The 16,714-nt window shown below is 40.2% G+C and overlaps 1 pseudogene; it reads right to left on the reverse strand.

The window, feature by feature from the left end:
• Positions 1-12,929: 12,929 nt before the first annotated feature.
• LOC139013605 (notchless protein homolog 1 pseudogene) lies at positions 12,930-13,510 on the reverse strand (annotated as a pseudogene).
• Positions 13,511-16,714: the final 3,204 nt, after the last annotated feature.

Here is a 16,714-nt window from a genome sequence, read left to right on the forward strand (position 1 = left end):
TACCTTTTGGCATTTCTTGATACACTTGTATGATTTTTAATTTAAAATACATTTCTCCTTGGATTAAATATGTTAATTGATTTATTAATGCTGAAATAGCCTTGTATTTCTGGAATGAATTTTATTTGATCATGCTATGTCATTTTTTCATATATGATAGGACTTGGTTTCTCAAATATTTTTTTTGATTTTTATTTATATTCATGATATTGGATTAGAGTTTTATAATTCTTGTGATTTTGGTCAGATTTTGGTGTGAAGATTATGACAGAAATATTTGTAAGATGAATAGTGGTGTGTTTAAATTTATTATTTAAATGTTGCTTAACCTTTGGCCGTGTGATCAGGTAACACAGCTTATAAAACACTTGAAAAAAAAAAAAGAATGTACTTGGAATAAAACACAAACAAGCAACTCAGTTATTCTGAGTATCACACCCATTGGGGTTTTAAGGGTTATATATGTTTGTTGAAAGCTTCAAGTTCCCTTCCCCTGGTATCAGCATTAGCGTGTGGAGATTCAAGCTCCCTCTTGTCATTGTAGTTTGACTGTTGATACTCTTGTCTTGGCAGGTCTCAGGACTGCTTGGTGTGATAATAACCTCCTCTCCTGCATTAGTATCTATCTATTCTGCCTAACAATTGCAATCTGGAAAGGATTAAAAATTGCATGAAGATTAGCATGGCCAAAGGCTTGTCTTGACTTCAGGGCATATCAACGGAAGTGAAAAGAGATTTTTACATAAAATGTGATGGATCAATACTAAAAAATCAAGAATACGGCCAGTGTTGCTCAGTGGTTGAATGTCGACTGGTTGACAGGAGGTCACAGTTTGATTCCCAATCAGGGCACATGCTTAGGTTGCTTGCTCACTCCCCAGTAGGGGGTGTGCAGGAAGCAGCTGATCGATGTTTCTCTCTCATCGATGTTTCTAACTCTCTATCCCTCTCCCTTCCTCTCTGTAAAAAATCAATAAAATATATTTAAACAAAAAAATTAAAAGAAAAAACACTTTGAAAAACTTAAATTTTGTGTTCATTGCTTTTAATTGAGAACCCTTAATTACTTTAACTTAATTATGATTATTAAAAAGGAAATCATTGATCATTGAAGCACCATAAAAACTAAAAAATCTGGGACTGCTGGTATCCAGTAAGGCATGTAAGAAGCTTGGAAACTGTCATTTTTCCTAACAACAAGGAAAAAGCTAAGCAAACTGAAAAATCATTAACATTTCTTAGACCCATAAACGAAGTAAGAGTACAGGGCCAAATGCACCCCTTCTCAGAAATTAAAGAGACCAATGGGCAAAAACAGAGAATCAAAACTGACCTAAGCAGAAATCCACAAGCTGAAACCTTCATGGGAACCAGTGCCAGAGTGGGTTGGGGAGAGAAGGCTGAATTGCAGTTGGGTTCTGGAGGCTCAGTGTGGGCAACTCTGAGAATTAAAAACTCCAGGGACCAAGTCATGATGGGAGTACACACACCCATGAGTTTCACCTCCTGCAGTTTTACCAGCTTCTCATGGTGAATAGTGGAGAAAAATTCCCTCATGCTTCCTGTAGGAAAAGGGGAAATATTTTTTTTAATTGGCTGGAGCACACTGTTTTTCTTAACAAGGTATGCCTGTGATCTACTAGAATTTTATTAAAGCCAAATTCACCTGAGGGAAGAGAAATAGCCAATTCCAGATGGCTCTAGCCTTCCATATACATAGAGGAAGGGAAGCACCCCAAATCCAGCACACTCTAGCAATCCTGTCTTACCCAATGGGGAGCAGGTACTGAGAAGTACAGTGGTACCTTAGTTCTTGAATTAATTCATTTTGGAAAGCTGTTCAAGAAACAATTGTTCTAAAACCAAATCATTTGTTCCATTAGAAATAATGTAAATTATATTAATCCATTCCAGACCCCAAAATGATTTCCTATTTTAACCTTTCTTATATACTTACTTGACTTGTATTGTTTAATCTATACATAAACACTTTAGAAACAAAAAGAACATGAAATGTATATGAAAAGTTAATAAAAAGGGAATAAAATGTACAGTAAAAAATGAAAATCTATGTATGCAATAGAACTTACCTTTTACATATATATATATTGATTTCAGAGAATAAGGGAGAGGTAGAAACATCAATAATGAGAGAGAATTCTTGATTGGTTGCCTCTTGCATGCCCCTGACTGAGGATCAAGGCCACAACCTGGGCATGTGCCCTGACCAGGAATCAAACGCCTGATCTCCTGATTCATAGGTTGATAATCAACCACTGAGCCACACCAGCCAGTGTAGAACTTACCTTTAATCTTGAGAGCTATTGATGAGTGAGAGGAGGGATAGAGGGATGTTATTATTTGGAAAGGGAGTTCCAGGTAGCTGTTTTTCTTGGGTTCTTTCTCTCTTTTGTCTCTTTGCTTCACTAGAACTCGCTACAGGCTCACTGGGCCTCTGTTTCACTAAAAACCTACCCAATGATGTTTGGTTTTGCCTGCGTTTTAACACTTGCATGAAATGAGACACTGCATTATCACTGAATACATTTATCACATGGTTTGCTACTTCTTCGTCAGGTGATATTTCTCAATAAAACTTTGCATTTCTCCCATTTTCTTAGCATTTCCTTCCATTCAACACTCTTGATGGCCTCTATATGTTTTAAAACTGTGCTCATCCTTGATTTTGCCATACCATATCATAGCCAGAACAGACACATGAACACCTCCATCATACTTTGCAATTATTTATATTTTAGGCTCTATTGTTGTTCACACAACTTTACTTTTCACTTTGCTGCTTTCACTAAACTTCTGAGGACCCATGGCAACTTACTATACATATTTAATAACTAGAGGCCTGGTGCATAAAAATTTTTGCACTCAGCGGGGAGAGGGGGTCCCTCAGCCCATCCTGTGCCCTCTCGCAGTCTGGGATCCCTCAGGAGATAATGACCTGCTGGCTTAGGCCTGCTCCCGGGTGGCAGAGGGCAGGCCCAATCCCTAGGTGCAGCCCCTGGTCGGGCACAGAGCAGGGCCGATTGGGGAATAGGGGCACTGCCCCCTGTCATGCATAGAGCAGGGCAGATCGGGAGGTTGCGATGCCACCCCTAGTCACGCTCAGGGTAGAGCCGATTGGGGGTTGGGGCACTGCCCCTTGTCACACTCAAGGCAGGGTCGATAGGGAAGTTGCGGTGCCACCCCCTGTCACGCACAGAGCAGGGCCCATCAGGGGGGTTGGGGCTCCGTACCCTGTCACACACAGAGCAGAGCCGATCAGGGGGTTGAGGAGCTCCCCCCTGTCACACACAGAGCAGGGCCAACCATGGGGTTGAGGAGCTCCCCCCTGTCACTCACAGAGTAGGGCCAACAGGGGAGTTGGGGCACTGCCCCCTGTCACACACAGAGCAGGGCCGATCAGGGGGTTGGGACGCTGCCACTGTCACACACAGAGCCGCAGGGCGATCAGGGGGTTGGGGAGCTCCCCCCTATCAGGCACAGAGCAGGGCTGATCAGGGGGTTGGGGTACCTTCCCCTGTCACGAACAGAGCAGGGCGGATAGGGAGGTTGTGGCCCTACCCCTTGTCACACAAGGAGCCGCAGGGCGATCAGGGGGTTTGGGTGCTGCCCCCTGTCACGCTAATCCTGGTGCCGGGAGGCATATTACCCTTTTACTATATAGAATAGAGGCCTGGTGCATGGGTGGGGGCTGGCTGGTTTGCCCTGAAGGGTGTCCTGGATCAGGGTGGGGGTCCCCACTGGGGTGTCTGGCCAGTCTGGGCGAGGGGCTGAGGGCTATTCCGGGTGGCGAGTGACTGGAGCTCCCAACCACTCCTTGTTTTCTTTTTTTTTTTTTATTCTGGGCCAGCTTTAGCTCTGAGGCCTCACTGCTGAAAACATCGATACAAAGTTTCGGTCCGCTGGCTTTCAGTCCGGCTGGTTTCTGGTGTTTTGTTTACCTTCTTATTTGCAACATAGTACATAGTTGCTTAGAGTTGCGAGGCCGGCAAGTGAGGCGGGGAACGTTGGAGTCCGCAGCAAGCAAGCCTCATGCTCCCTTCAGTGCCTGGCTGCCGGCCGCCATCTTGGATGACAGTTCATTTGCATATACTCACTGATTAGCCAATGAAAAGGGTAGTGATCGTACGCTAATTACGATGTTTCTCTTTTATTAGTGTAGATATATTGTCTATAAGAGACCTACTTCAGAACAAAAGCCTTACACAGGATGAGAGTGAAGGGATGGAAAAAAATTACCATGCAAATAGAAACAAACAAACAAAATGTTGGGGTAGCAATACTCATATCTGACAAAAACAACTTCAAAATGAAGTTCATAACAAGAGACAATGAAGGTCACTACATAATATTAAAGGGATGACTCCAACAAGAGGTTATAACCTTGGTAAACATTCTGGCCTTTGTTTACCTTCTGTATTTGATACAATGTTGTGGTCCGGCTGGCTGAAGCCTGGCTGACTAAAGCAGGTTTCTGGGGTTTGGTTTAGCTTCTATATTTGCAACTTAGTTGCTTAGAGTTGCAGCTGAGAGGCCTGCAAGTCAGGCGGGGAACGTTGGAGTCCGCAGTCACTGGAGCAAGAAAGCCTCCCTGTTCGCTTCAAGCTGCCTGGCTGCTGGCCGCCATCTTGGCTGGCAGTTAATTTGCATATCGCCCTGATTAGCCAATGGGAAGAGTAGTGGATGTATGGCTAATTACCATGTTTCTCTTTTATTAGATAGGATAATAATGATAAGCAGCAACAAAAGCAAAAAAAAAATCATGAAATATTCACAGAACAATTTCCTGAGATATTAAGAATAAGAGGTTTAGTAATAAACTGACTCATATTTGTGCATTCTCTCCCTTGTCATCTGAGATGCATGACTGATCATACAGGCATAAGCATGAAAGGGTTGTTGGGTCAATAAGCGAAGTTTTGTTTGACAACTGAGACATTTTTTCAGTGAACAACTTGGTTGAGGACTGAATTGTTTGAGATGGGAGACAGTGGAGAACCAAGGATTGACTGTACTTATGAAATTCACAGTTCAGACAAATTCACTAAAAGATTAAGATATAATAATAAACAACTTTAGAATGCTTCCTCAGTCCCCACATTACTAAAGGCTTATTTAAAGCAGGTTATTTTACCTCCTATATCATGTTCAGCTATCAAGAAAAAAAAGGCACACTAAGGACAAAGACATTTTGAACAGACACAGCAAAAATTGTGTGTGTGTGTGTGTGTGTGTGTGTGTGTGTCAAGAATGTTTAAGATTTATTCTCTTAGTAAATTCCAAGTATATAATACTGCATCATTAACTATATTCATCATACTATATATTAGATACTCATAACCTCTTTATCTTATTACTGAAAACTATTTCCTTTGATCACCTCCCATTACCCCACCCCCTGGCTGCTGGCAACCACTATTCTCCTCTCTGCTTTTGTGAGATTGTTTGTATATGTATTTATTTTAGATTCTACATATAAGTAATACTAAATACTATACAGTATTTATCTCTCTCTTTCTGGCTTATTTCACTTAGCATAATGTTTTCCAGGCACATCTGTTACAGGATTCCAGGGCAGGAGGAATAGGGAAACTGAAACAGGAAAGTTAAAACAAGGTCAAACAGTGTGGGCAATTTGCAGCCAGCTTGTAACTAACAAGCCTTTATCTTCCCCAGCCAAGGATGCAGAGCAAACAGTTAAAAAAAAACACCTAATGAGAATGCAGAAAGGGAGACAGAAAGGGAAAAAATGGGCAGTTTTACTCCCGAAGCAGAGAAGCCGGCAGTCTCAAGGCGTGGTGGGATAAAGTTACCAGGTGCTTCTCATGAGTTCTGGAAAGGCCACAACAAAGTAAAAAGGGACCTTGAGAATTCATCTGTACCAAAATATTCAGCGGAGGAATTTTGAGACCTATGGACAGGAGTGTATATAACACATCATACCCCCAACCAACCTGCTCTTCAGATTAGCTGAGAGCCCATTTGCACTTCATAAGGCAGACATATAGGTTTGCTTGCTTTGTTTTTTCAATAAAGGTGCATGCTTTAATAAATTGGCTTTTCACAATGCAGTTAAGGTCTCTCATATACATTCATTTATATGAGAAGACAAGGATTGAGGTTGAGAACAGCCCTCTCCCTCTGACTCAGGAAGCTGTCCTGAAACACCTCTCTGGTGCCTAAAACACATTCATGTTACAACAAATGTCAGGATTTTCCCCACCTCCCCTTTTTTTAAGGCTGAATAACAATCCATTGTATATAAATAGTAGTGGCCCAGTGCATGAAATTTGTGCACATTAAAAGAGAATTAATTAGAGGAAATATTTTAATATTGCTATTTGCCCTTTCTCTATAATAGAAGTGTCAGAGATGAAAGAAAATTAATATATGAAAATCTTCCTCCTGTCAGAGTCTGGAGCACACTGCAGGACGCAGAATCAAGTCCCCGCCCACCTACACGCACCTCGAAATCATGCGAGACCCAGACCCGGCTGGCCCCACCCCCACTGGGTGAAATCCAGACCTGGCCGGCCCCACCTCTGTCAAACCCCACTGGGTCGGGGGGGCATGCCCTCAGGTCCCCTGGCCTGATGCTGGGTGGGGGGCACAGCCTCAGGTCCCCCAACCCAGCCCAGGGGCCACACAGCCTCTGGTCCCTGCTGATCGCTCATTATGGCTCATTAAGGGAACCCTGTTTCTGCTGTGGGTGCAGCCATTTTGTGTTACAGGAACCCCCACCTCTGCTGTGGGTGCAGCCATCTTGTGACAGCGTGAGGGTTAATTTGCATATTACCTTTTTATTATATAGGATATACCACAATTTATTTTTTTTATTGTTTTATTGCTTAAAGTATTACAAAAAGTATTACATATGTCTCCTTTTTTCCCGCCCTTGACAATCCCCTGGCCTCCCCTACCCCCAGTGTCTTATGTCCATTGGTTATGCTTATATGCATGCATATAAGTCCTTCAGTTATTCCTCTAATTTATATTCCCCTCATAATGTACAAGGGTTTCCTTTTCTCAACACCTTTGCCAACACCTGTTATCTCTTATATTTTTTATAACAGCATCCTAACAGATGTGAAGTGATATCTCATTTTGGTTGTTGTGGGGTCTCTGACTAGAGTACATGGGATGTTAAAGGCCCATTTGCCATACGCATGCACAAAGGCAATGGCACAGGAGTCTTACTGTACACACTGCACAGGCGACCTTTATTTTATGTAACACCAATGTCAATCTTTGGCAAGAAGTCTCTTTTGTTTGAGTTAGTATAAAATATGCTACTGAAGAGCTGGTGGTTAGCTGCTCTGTCTGCAATAAAGCATGTTCCATCTACCTGCTTCTGCTTGTATCTTTTTCCAGTTCCCAGCATCCAAGGAAGTCCTGTCCCTAGCAGAGGGGCTCGAACCCAACAGTTTTGATTTTTATTTATCTGACTAGAGGCCCAGTGCACAGCAGGGGGGGGGGTCACCTTCAGCACAGCCTGCACCCTCTCCAATCCGGGACCCCTTAAGGGATGTCCGACTGCCGGTTTAGGCCCAATCCTGGGGATCGGGCCTAAACCAGCAGTCGGACATCCCTCTCATAATCCTGGATCGCTGGCTCCTAATCACTCACCTGCCAGCCTGCCTGGTTGCCCCTAACTGCCCCCCACCCCCTGCTGGCCTGATTGCCCCTCACTGCCTCTGCATGCTGGCCTGGTCACCCCCTAACTTCCCCCCACTACCAGCCTGGTTGCCCCACACAGCCTGCTGTTCAGTTGTTTGGTCGTCCCTCACAAATTCCCCTGCTGCCTGGTTGTAGGCAGCCATCTTGTAAAGGCATGAGGCTTAATTTGCATATTACCTCTTTATTATAGAGGATAATTATTGATGTTGAGTATCTTTGTCATATACCTGATGGCCATTTGTATGTCTTCTTTGGAATAATATATATTTAGGTCCTTTACCTAATTTTTAAATGATTTTTTTCTTTGTTTAAGGGCATTTTTTTCTATTGATTTGTTTGAGTTCCTTATGTATTTTAGACAATTAAACCTGTATCAGATATACAGTTTGTAAGTCTTGTCTCCCATTCTGTGGGTTGCCTCTTCATTTTGTTGATTTTTTCCTTTGCTGTGCAGAAATGTTTTTATTTAATGTAATCCCACTTGTTTATTTTGGATTTTTCAGTTTTTCTCTATTATTGTTTCTAGTTTCATATCATTGTGTTCAGAAAAGTTATTTTATATAATTTCAACATTCTTACATTCTTAAGACTTGTTTTGTGACCTAATATATGATCTGTCTTGGAGAATGTTCCATGTGGGCTTAAGAAGAATATGTATCCTGTTGCTATTGAGTGAACTGTTCTTCATAAGTCCCTTGGGTCCATTCAGTCTACAGTGTTATTCAGATCTGCTATTTCCTTATTAATTTTGTTTAGATGACCTATCTACTGTGAAAGTAGGGTAATGAAATCCTCTCTGTTAGCATGTTGCTATCTATTTCTCCCTTCAATTCTGTTAATATTTACTTTAAATATTTAGGTGCTTCAATGTTGGTGCCTATATATTACCAACTGTTGTAGTCCCTTGATAAATTGACACCTTTATTACTATATAATGATCCTCTTTGTTTCTGTGACCAATATTTACTGTACTTTTTTGGTCACCATTAGTATAAAATTTATATTTTCATCCCTTCACTTTTAAACTACATGTCTCCTTAAAGCTAATGTGAGTCTCTTGTAAGAATATTGTTGAATCTTGTTTACCTATTATTTATTTTTTTGTTAATCCTCACCTGAGGACATTTTTTCCATTGATTTTTAGAGAGAGTAAAAAGGGGGGGGGAGTAGAGGCAGAGAGCGAGGACGCATTTATTGGTTGTCTCTCCCTAGTAAAAGCATATAAAGAAACAAATGTGTCTACCCTATGGATGAGAAACAAAGCAGATCTAGAATATGAAGAGAGTTTTCTTAAAAAAACAAACAAAAAGACCTAACAGAAAAAATAGAAGAGAAATCTATTAAATACACAATAAAAACATTTACCTAAATAAAAACATAAATCTGTATAGTGGTCATAAATACCATGTTCCAAGAAATAATCATTTACAATTGTCCAAGCTGTCTGTCTTTTGTTTTGTTTTGTTTTGTTTGTGTTTGTTTTTCTTAATACAAATTAGTTCTATAGCTCTATAGCATGGGAAGTTACTATAAATATACAAATATGTAATATAGTCCAAAACAAAGGTACAGTACTCAGAGGTGAAGCAAAAGGGAGCATTCATTTACATATGTAGTATCTTGAGACCTGTTGGATTTGGTTGTCCCTATTAAGGTTTCTAAAGATGGCAAAAATTTGACTTAGGTTATTAAGACTACTATGGCCATATTTGAATGCTAGAATTTCTACTCAGCATGTGACCATTCCAGGAGTGGCAAACCTTTTTTCTGCCAAGAGCCATTTGGAATTTTATAACATCATTAACAGGCCATTCAAATTTTTCAGCTTAAAAATTAGCCTGGTATATTTGGTCAAACATTTATTTAAATCACCCCTAATACTTTGGCAGGGCCAGACTAAATGATTTTGCAGGCCTTATAAGGCCTGCAGGCCCCATGTTCCCCACCCCTGATTAAACCAGCAAAGTTATGAACTGTATATATCTAAAAATGTTTCTGTGCATTGAGGAAGTTGTAAAAGATTTACTTTCCAGATTAAGCCCACTTTAGCCTTAAGACAAAATTCTAACTGAAACTATTGACTGGTACAGAAAGTATTCTAAATGTGGCTTTTGTGATTTGTGAATTTAAAAGGGAATTTTAAAACTTTTTTTCTGTATCATTTTAATGTATTTAATCTTCTTATCTCTCCTTCCCAAACATGTAATTTACATTATTTTGGGCTCCTTTAAGTGCTTGTCTTTTAAATTCAAGATTTGCAAATATGACTTCAAAACAGATCACTTTTATTTGAAAAATTATTGAACAGATGAAGAAATAAAAAGCATTTTAAGATTTAGTGAGATCAGTGTGTGATGGGAAATGTCAAAAATGTCTACCCTTTGACTTTACAAGTGTATAAGCAGGATTTACTCATTATACTTGAATTTGGAATAGTCTACTATCCATCCCTGACCTTGCACGTGTCAATTACTACAAAGAAAGTCAAATAAAGAGTCAAATTTAAAGCCCAGAGGAAATAGAATAGTAAGAATGTCATATAAAACCCTTTATATAGTAGACAAGCACTAAATTATTACTGCTCAATAGAGAAGATTTACAGTAATACTTGAAGATTCCTTCCAATGTATAAAAGAGAATCAAATAAGTGTTTTATATTAAAATTTAAAATAATTGTTCTATAACCTTATAGATTTAATGAACAAGAAACAAACAACCTCCCACACTCAAATTCCATTCTATACTTCATCCTTTTTTTGTTGATCAAGGTGAAATCTTATTTTCAAGATAGAGTTCTACATCTACCTATTTCTTAAGTCACATTTAATAAACTCACATATTATATTTGGATATTTCTTTACTCCTGTACATGAAACTCCAGAAGAATAAATATTGACATGCTATCTAGACAAATCTTTCATATGCTCTTAAAATCAGTCAAATGTGGGAGTTTTAACATTTTCTGTGCTTATAATATAAGGAATGAAACTAGTAGGTTTGATAAAAATCTATTTTTCCCCTTGCGACACTGTACTTCTACATATCATTTGGATTGGGTTTTAGAAGATGAGATAGAAAAGTGGAGATGTTTTTTGGCTTAAGTCTTTTAACAGTCGAGATGAGGTAGAAGAGTACTGAGCAATACTGGGAAGAGACTGGCTGTGGACTTCAGGGCACTGTCTTCCTCTGTGTAGTCTATGGCTTTGAGGCTATTGGGGCTATTGTGGCAGCAGCTGTTGAAGCTGATGCACAGATTGCTGGGTTCTTTGACCTTGTGGGTAGAAGTACCAGAATGAGCAGCAACAATGTGAAGGCTATCACAATAGCCAGAGTAGCTCTCTCTTTTTCTTCTCCTGTCCCTTCCTGACACAGTCCTATCCCTAGAGGCCCCACAGGACCCCTGTTGCCACTGCTGTCAGGGAAACCTACTCTTATCTGTTGGACACTTGGGACCTTGGCACTAGTCAGGGGCAAATATTGAATTTCAAATGTGAAATAAAAATTTACCAAGCTTTGCGAAAAACACTAAGCTAACTAATGAAGAGGAAACAATCAAGTTGGCTCATATATCTCAATAGCAATAGTCAATTCCAATTTATAGTAATGTAATGGCTGCTGAGTTCTAAGTGATTCTAAGGATGAATCAAATGTTAAACACAAGCTGTCATTCATGCGTGGATGCAGAAGAAAGAACTTTACACAAAAGCTCAGGAAACATAGCACCTATAGACTCTCTGGAAAGGTATGACTTAAATACTGCTCACAAATAGATTCAGTGAAATAAAGAATTTAGAAATATAGAACCATGTCATGTAATAGCTGCTATCAATGACTGAATGTATTTAAATGTGGATAAGTACTACAATTGTAAGAAATATGGTACATAAGGGAACAAAAATGTTATAAATTATGAAATACAATATAATATTATCTTATTATATAATAATGAAAACATTGAGATAAAATGGGAGAGGGAAGGTGGAAGGAAATACTGTCTAAAGTAATTAAATTATGTAATTTATGTTGTACAAATAAGTTAAGAAGGAACTCAAAGAAGTCTGTATGCTTAAATGGCAAACTATACTCATGTACACAAAACAAAACAAAGAAAACACAGATTATGTAGCCAAAGAAACAAAAGAAATACCAGAAAGAGTTTATACTGGCATCTTCTCCATTGCAAAAATATGTGCATGTATTTTGGATATAAATATTTAGCATAGGCCATGGTTTAATCAATGGATAAACTTGGTTTGGTATTGTTGGAACACATACCAACACTTCCCTCCCCTCAAACATTTTGTTGGATTTTTTTCTGACAACATTGATAACTTACTTTGCCAACATTTTGGCAACATTCTATAGCTTTCCAGGCACTTTTGGGCATTAAAATATTTCATGCTATCTAAATCAGTCTTTAATCTCACTTCTAATTCAATGTTTCTCTACTTTCCCCAGGCAGGGGATAGAATAGTGGAAAGAAGAATAGAGTTGATTATTTTTACCCTCTTTATTTTACCTCCTTCTTCCCTGGCTTCTGCAATGCAACTTTAAGGATAAAAGTGGGAGGGATAAAAATTCCATAAGGAAAGGCTCTTTATTCTGTGTTGTTAATAATTTTATCTTGCATTTGAATTTTCTCTTTTATGAGAGGCATCTAAATGCAAGCATTTAAAAGAGGGAACAATAATAGGTTCTTTGGAGGACTCCAATATCTCATCTTCAAGTTGCACCATTCCTTGAGTGTTGCCTCCTCTGTTTGACCTCTTTGGAGGTTCCTCTTCATGCTTGTTCAGGTAGTGAACCTGCCTAATATCTACTTTTCCTAGCATTTAGTATTTCAAGATGACATCAATATGAAAACATACCTTATACCACTGTTACCCTGTATTTTGTACTTTTTTTTTCTAAAATATAAGTTATTTATTTGGTCACAGAATCTGGAGTCTGACCCTGAATAGAGCTGACATCTGGGAAAGATGTCAGGATCAGCAGCAGGAGTCTAGTCATTGCCTGGCCTCCTGCCACCCCTTATGGTACCAGGAAGGTTCAGAGTGATGGCCAAGGACTGAGCTCCATGGAGACTTCCTGTGACCTCTGATCTCCTGCTCTGGGGAGGGACCCCATTGCAGTCTGTGCAAGGACAGGAGGCCACACTTGTTCTCCTGGACACCATCCTGGCCTTTGGTCTCTGTCAGGGCAGGCAGCTGGCACAGGCCTAGTCCAGGTGGGGGTCAGAGAGAGCTGTGAGATTTCTCATCTCCTCCATACCCAAGGCATTTGTCCTCACCACTTGCCACTCTTTGGCTATCTGGACTCCAGTTGATAGCATATACCTCATCTCTGTGGCCTGGCAAGTCTGTGTCCAGCTTCTGGGCCTCATGTCCCAAGCCTTCAATGTGCTGTCACTGCTGCCAATGACCAGGAGCTGGCTGTCAGCTGACCATGCTATCTGGTGCACGGAAGCCACGTGACCACACAGGGAAGCCATCCCACCTGTTCTGCCATCCCACAGCTTGGTGAACTTGTCAAAGGAAGTGCTGGAGACCATGCAGGAGTCAGGGGAGAAGAGCACCTGGTTGATGAGGGCCTGGTGTCCAGTCATCCGTGCAAGGGGCTTCTTGTTCTCTGCAGGGGACCAAGGAATAAGGTGAAGTTTTCTGAGCCAGACACCACCCTCTTAGGGCACTGGCCCCACACAATCAGCTCAGAGCCCTCTCCTTTTACTCCTGTAAGGACCCTTTGAGGCATTAACTGAGGCCTTAGCTGGCTCAAAGGCCCCTGTGCACAGGGTATAGTCAGTGCTGAACGCCATGGTATTCACCCAATGGCCATGGCCTTGAAGAGTCCAGCATAGCACTATCGTGGGCCTTCCAGACTTTGATGTTACAATCCTGTGAGGCAGAGTAGAGAAGCAAACCTTCTCCCCATCAAAGACAGATGACTGACTGGGTGTGCCCGTGAAGATGCGCTCACAGTGAGTGGCCTGAGGTTGTGTCCCAGATCCACACACTGCCATCCTTGGAGCTGCTGGCCACATAGTGGCACTCAGAGTATGTACTGAGGGGCTCCCAGCTTAGGCCCTTGACCAACTTGCTATTGCCACCAAGTACCCTGGGGATGAAGGCCACAGAAATGACTGCCTCACTGTAACCCTCCAAGGAGCTGGTGCAGCCAGTCACAGCACGGATCTTGAAGATAGCCTGTGGCTGATAAATGATGTAGAGAACCTTCTCTGTCTCCACTCCCAGCAACCTCCCCAGTGAAGAGATAATCTCAGCCTCTCAGACATAGAAATCCAGTGGTAGGAGATCCTCCTGGGTCTTCAGCACTTTGCACATGAGCTGCCCCTTTCCTACATCCAACAGGGAGCCCAGTAGCTGCCTACCCTCAACCAAGAACTGCACTAGCAGCCTCTGCGTGTCATGCGCAGCCGCCTTGACCATCACTGTCTCTGCCATCCTGTTTCCCCACGTGGAGGAGAAAGCTGCTCTGTATTTTTGGATTGTTAGTGAAGATTGCTCCCTCCACCTTCCTGCCTTCAGATTTTAATAGCTGTGAGTCCAGCACCTTATCTATCAAAATCAAGAAACTTTTGGTGCTCTCCACAAACAGTGTGGGGCTACCCTACTAATTTTTGTGATGCAGTGAATTAGTAGGGTAGCCTGAGATTCTGAAGCCTGTTGTAAGGGCAAATACAAATTAAAAATAAGAGGTCTTTCAACCTGTTGAAAATAAGGCAAAATAAAGGAGAGACTTCCCTCTTTCCTATTTTTGGAATTTACTTTAGAACAAGTGTAATTGTGAGTTCTTTCTCTGTATCTATGAAATGTATGCAAAACTTTAAAATACAGGATGTGGCAAAAGTAAGTCTACAGTTGTGAGTGCACAAAAGAGTTTATTCTTGTATTATCATGTATTAATCATTGTATTACTTTCCATACAAACAACTGTCCGCCTACTTTTGCCTCACCCTGTATATAAATAAGTCTCTGGCCAGCTTTATGACCTTGGATTGACTTTCTCAAGTTTCTGTGGGAAGGTAGGAGCCTAAGTTCCTCCCATCACAGAAGATTGTCTGTGCAATTTCTAAGCGGATTGCCTGTGATGTCCACCACATTCTGGTTTAATGTTTATTCAATATGGAATCATTTTCTTTTACTTCTACTTCTCTGGAGAGGTTTGCTGAATATGGAGAAGATTTTTTTTTCAATTATATTTCCTCAACACTGTCCTCCTGCAAGCACCATTCTTTTACAGCAATACATCTTGCCTTGGGGTACAAAGGCATTCTCCCTTCCACAAAGGAGACACTAAACATTTATTTTTCTTGATATTATTGGAAATGAAATTTTGTCTTAATTTTCTTGAATTATTTGTTGTTACTGTATAAAAATGCAACTGATTTTTGAGTGTTGATTTTGAATCTTGCAAACTTGCTAAGTTTACTCTTTCTAACAGTTTTTTTCATATTTTCCTTAGGGCATTTATTTATTTTTAATACACGTTCATATACAAACAAAAGGGTATGAAAGTACACATAGTGAAAAGACTCATTCTCTTTTCCTTCAGGCATTCACTTTCCTTCCCCCGGTTATCGATTCCTTATGCACTCTCCCAAAGATATTTCTTACCTGTATGAGCAATTACTATATCCTTCTACTATCCACACTATTGTGTATCCTTATTTTGTATACTCATCATATAATAGCAATATATAAAATGCCTCCTCATTTTATGACAACCATAAAGCTTCATTTTTATTAGTGACTTCTTTTTTGGCAGCACTGTAGTATGTCTGTTATATTTTATTTCTTCCTACTGTTCATTCATGCATTTCAGAAAGTTTTCACTGAATAGCAGTTTAATGTTTCTTAATTTTGCCCTTTTCCTTCCATGATACATGTAAGGTTAGTAACATTTGCAAAATGATTCTCTATTTCACTTGCCTTTTTCTTACTGACCTATACTAGTAAATTTTGTCTAAATTTCGTCTCAGGGGAGCTGAACAAAATATTCGCTAATGACAATCTTCTTTCAACTTCTTGAGTTGAGAAATCTCAACCAGCTTTGAATTCAGATCTGAACTCCACACATTAAGATACTTTCCAATTCTCCTGTCATGTATCTCCTCTTTGTTCTTTTCCTTTAGAGTATTAATTTCAGAAATTAATGTGGCCTTTTTTCTTAGGTGCATATAGGCAATTACTATATTCAATTTTTAGTTGAAATTTTCCTGACTTTTGAAATTGTGGGTAAGTTATATGCTCAAAAATCCCTGTTGGCTTAAATGGAGAATGGATTTATGGCACAACCAAACTATAAATGCTCAGTAAGGCATGGGATTAACCATTTAAAACTAGGGAATCTTAATTATTCTATAGTATACTCAGAACTTAGGTGCCTTAAAATTTTAAAGCAGCAAATATTCTTATTTCCTCCTAACATATAAAAGGCTTATATGTGGCAGATTCCATTTACTCTATAAAAAGAGAAAAAGCTATAATTGTATAATTAATTAATGGATAAGCACCAGTGATTTGCATCATGAAGCTATTTGAGCCCACTAAACCCTAACCCTTACTGAAGCTTGACTAGATGGCATTAACTTACCAAATCTCTTGTGGTCGGCACTTTTGAGATAACACTTGCACATCAAACTTGACTAAGTAAACCCCTAGTCACATTCAAACATTTGCCATGTCTTGGCTTCTGTTGAATCCCTTAAGTCTCCTGTGATTTCTGAGGCCCGTGGCCATTTATTTTGGGTTTAGAAACTGTTGATGACATAGAAATAGCCACTCACCTGGGGATAAAGCATCAATAAGCTGCAGAGGCCTGCAAGATAGAATATTAAAAAAAAAAATAAAAAAAAAAATAACCTAAGGCTTCAGCCTGGCTGGCATGGCTCCGTGATTGAGCATCAACCTATGAACCAGGAGATCATAGTTTGATTCCTGGTCATGGCACATGCCCAGGTTGCAGGCTCAATCCCCACGGTGGGGCATGCAGGAGGCAG

This window comes from Myotis yumanensis, unplaced genomic scaffold (assembly GCF_028538775.1).
Source record: "Myotis yumanensis isolate MYYU_CA2020_CCGP unplaced genomic scaffold, mMyoYum1.0.hap1 SCAF_1, whole genome shotgun sequence".
In the NCBI taxonomy this organism is placed as follows: Eukaryota; Metazoa; Chordata; class Mammalia; order Chiroptera; family Vespertilionidae; genus Myotis; species Myotis yumanensis.